A 4,586-nucleotide genomic window follows, 5' to 3' on the forward strand; every position below is an offset into this window, starting at 1 on the left:
TGCAATTAATGGACACCTATAAATAGTTTAAGTACGACTGCAAATTATCCTTGTGGTCTATTTTCTAGACACTTCCTTGTCCCTGGATAATTACCATCCAATCATTTCCTGCATCGGTGGTAATATAGATCACATGGATATGCATCACATGAGAATTATGTTTTATTAACCCAATGACATTTGTCCTATATATTGTCATAATGCGCATTAGAAAATAGATATAATGATGAAATGTATCAGCGTTATCAGCTTCAACAAATATTTGAATTACATATCTTAATAAAGTTTATTCATTACAAAAAATCGAGAGAAAAAATTAAACTAGAAGATTCATTAAGCCTACATCGCTCACCTAGCAAGAAACTGATGTTTTCAATATTTACGTTTACCTTTCTTGCACTGAAAATGCGCCTTGCGAAACAAATTATAATCCTGGTATCTTTGATATGTTTTAACTAGTTATAATCAAATACAAATGTATACAGCGTTTACATGACATTTAAGTTAGATTCAGAGAAATAAAGGCAACAGTAGTATACCGCTGTTCGAAATTCATAAATCGATTGAGAAAAAACAAATCAGGGTTACAAACTAAAACTGAGGGAAACACATTAAATATAAGAGGAGAACTACGACACAACAGAAGCACAACATTAAAATGTAATACACACAAATAATTTATTATTTTTTCAAAACCACAATCACCAATGTTATTTACGAACTAAATTACATTTTTGGGCAAAATCTTCCAAGCCCCACCACCACCACCCAACCACTCTTGAATTCAAAATGATCTTCACTAGGAAGTCATCATACTTTCAAAGATTGCAAGAAATGGTTTGTACATCTCAACTATGTTGTTTATCAATTTGATAGTTGGCAGTTTTGCTATCCTTTTCTGTTTTCACGAAAATACCCAAACACATCAAACGGACACTCATACCACATCTTCTTATCTATATGCATAAAAATCATTTAAGGGCAATACCAGTTAATTTGAATGATTTAATGGCCAGAGTGATATGGAACTTGGTAGATGTTGCTATTTATGGAACTTGGTAGATGTGGCTGTTTACAGTTTCTATCGACAATTAATTGGAGTGATTTAATGGTCAGAGTGATATGGAACTTGGTAGATGTTGCTGTTTACAGTTTCTATCGACAATTAATTGGAGTGAGTTTATGGTCAGAGTGATATGGAACTTGGTAGATGTTGCTGTTTACAGTTTCTATCAACAATTAATTGGAGTGATTTAATGGTCAGAGTGATATGGAACTTGGTAGATGTTGTTGTTTACACATTCAATCGACAATTAATTGGAGTGATTTAATGGTCAGAGTGATATGGAACTTGGTAGATGTGGCTGTTTACAATTTCTATCGACACTTAATTGGAGTGATTTAACGGTCAGAGTGAAATGGAACTTGGTAGATGTTGCTGTTTACAGTTTCTATCGACAATTAATTGGAGTGATTTAATGGTCAGAGTGATATGGAACTTGGTAGATGTTGTGTTTACAGTTTCTATCGACAAATAATTGGAGTGATTTTATGGTCAGAGTGATATGGAACTTGGTAGATGTTGCTGTTTACAGTTTCTATCGACAATTAATTGGAGTGATTTAATGGTCAGAGTGATAAGGAACTTGGTAGATGTGGCTGTTTACAATTTCTATCGACACTTAATTGGAGTGATTTAATGGTCAGAGTGAAATGGAACTTGGTAGATGTTGCTGTTTACAGTTTCTATTGACAATTAATTGGAGTGATTTAATGGTCAGAGTGATATGGAACTTGGTAGATGTGGCTGTTTACAGTTTCTATCGACAATTAATTGGAGTGATTTAAAGTCAGAGTGATATGGAACTTGGTAGATGTGGCTGTTTACAATTTCTATCGACACTTAATTGGAGTGATTAAATGGTCAGAGTGATATGGAACTTGGTAGATGTGGCTGTTTACAATTTCTTTCGACACATAATTTGAGTGATTTAATGGTCAGAGTGATATGGAACTTGGTAGATGTTGCTGTTTATGGAATTTGGTAGATGTTGCTGTTTACAGTTTCTATCGACAATTAATTGGAGTGATTTAATGGTCAGAGTGATATGGAACTTGGTAGATGTTGCTGTTTACAGTTTCTATTGACAATTAAATGGAGTGATTTAATGATCAGAGTGATATGGAACTTGGTAGATGTTGCTGTTTACAGTTTCTATCGACAATTAATTGGAGTGATTTAATGGTCAGAGTGATATGGAACTTGGTAGATGTGGCTATTTACTTGGTAGATGTTGTTGTTTACTTGGTAGATGTTGCTGTTTACAGTTTATATCAACGCACACGTTCTCGCTCCTTTTGTTCTTCGGTTTTTGGTTGTTATTTTGCTTTGTCTCTTTATAATCGCTTTACGAGATTTGAAAATCAGTAAACTACTGTCGCCTTAATTCAACATTCGTATGAGATCGATCATGGTTGAAGGATTATTTTTTTTAAAGTCGTCTCAACGCAAAAGGACAGTTTTTCAACATTTGAAACTGTAATAATAGTCTTTTATTCAAATGCAATACAGCTTATAGAATTTTCAAACAAAGTACATTGTCATGGAAATAGCAATTTACTGAAACTTTTACATTTACCAAAAATACCACCAAATAAAAACTATAAATGGGATCATTTTGCTTTTCTACGTTTAATTATTCTGTCTTTCTTATAACGTTATCGAAACAATAGGCAAAAACATAATTTTTCAAAAATGGTAAGTTAAGGGCAACAACTCCTACAAGGAGTCGTCTGTCAAATTAACACTTTTGTCGATCTTGTATTGCTGTTCATTATAGGTGTTACAGCTTCTGTCTAAGATTTCGAAATAATAGGCAAAAACGTGAAAATTAATCTAAGATTGTCATTTCAGGGCAATAATTTGTATGACTCTCAGGATAATTCAGGCCAAGTTAAGCTGGTGTTGGTCCAGTTGTTTCAGAGAAGAAGGGTTTTGAAAAGATTACGACAACGACACCAAATGATGGCAATAGTGAGTTAAATCAAAGCATCTGTGATTCAGCCATTTGTTTAGCTACATGCAGTCGGACATTTTTTTTTATCTCATTTTCAATATTGTTTTCTTTATACAAGCTTCTGTAAGACATTTATATAGAGATAACCATCACGACTTTGGATAAGTGATTAAAGCCCAAAATGTTAACTTGTTTTAAACAGACCTTGAAAAACAGACCACACAAGGATTGAAACATAGAACGTCATCATTTTCATTATTATTTCACTAAAAAACTACCAGTGTTATTTTTCCTTTTTAAAATCACCATTTTCAGCTCATGAAATTCTCCTAAAAAAGTGTACTTGTTTTAAGGTACTACTCAATTAAAGTAGTCGAAAGCATTGGTGGAAAGACTTTAAGAGTTGAGTGCATAATTCAAAATCATATTCTCAGTGGACAAAAAAAAACCCCTTGAAATGTCACTCTTTCATTAAATTCAGAAAGATTATTGGGTTCTTTAGCTGATAAAACAAGTTTGTCTCCCTAAATTAACTTGTAAATGGTTGCTTTTGGGAGTATTTCTATGTTTAAACATGTTTAGGGATGCCATTTTTCTAACTCACCTTAAGAACATTTATTGATTTTCGATAAAAATCATATGGCACTGAGGATGAACAATTTTATTTTCATAACATTACTAAAAACAATTGCATTCAAGTGCCCAAAGATTGAGAATTTCTCAATATTGATACAAATTCTTTTGATATTTCCATTTTTAGAAGGGGTACTGATTTTTGATTTCTTCTTTTTTTTTCAATTATATAATTTGACATGATTAGAAATAGAAATCTTCAAAGGAAGGTGTAGTATATATTTTTTTTTTAAGTTTGACTCAATAATTTCCAGAAAGAGGCATTGAAAATGCACCTTTTTAAAAACAAAAATCTAATAACTAATTTTTATCTAAATTCGTGTTCATTCTTCATCGAGAAAAATCCTGTATTCAAATGCATGTACAAATACCATGAACTGTTAAATAGCAATATTATAGGGAATAAACAAATAAATTTGATTGCAGAAATTGTCCAGGTGAGAGTTATTTAAGCATATTTGTTTATTGTTTCCAGCACATTAATCATAATTGTAACTTAAATTAACCTAAATTATTGATTAATATCAGATGATTTTAACATGAACACTGATTTTACAAGTGAAATATACCGTGCTTGCATTTTTTATTCATATTTTAATTTTTTTTTCTCTGCAAAAAAATGCAGCTTTTTAAAGGGGCATTAGCTGTCAAAATCGTGTTCAATTTTACTCAAATCCTCATATTTAATTTATAACATACTAAAACATTTATCCAGATTATATATAAAAAGTCTAAAATAAACAATTCACGATGCATGGGACTCGGTAATATGCATCAGCATTCGTGTGTATTTTAGTTTAGACGCCATCTAATTAACCATCGAGGTGATCTCCGAAGACTGCCAACGGTCATACAATACGATGTAAACATAAATATAGATATAAATGGATAGCTTACACGTGCAATTGGATTTTTCTAGGTCTGTTTGATTTCATA

Source organism: Mytilus californianus, unplaced genomic scaffold (genome assembly GCF_021869535.1).
Source record: "Mytilus californianus isolate M0D057914Y unplaced genomic scaffold, xbMytCali1.0.p SCAF_1, whole genome shotgun sequence".
In the NCBI taxonomy this organism is placed as follows: Eukaryota; Metazoa; Mollusca; class Bivalvia; order Mytilida; family Mytilidae; genus Mytilus; species Mytilus californianus.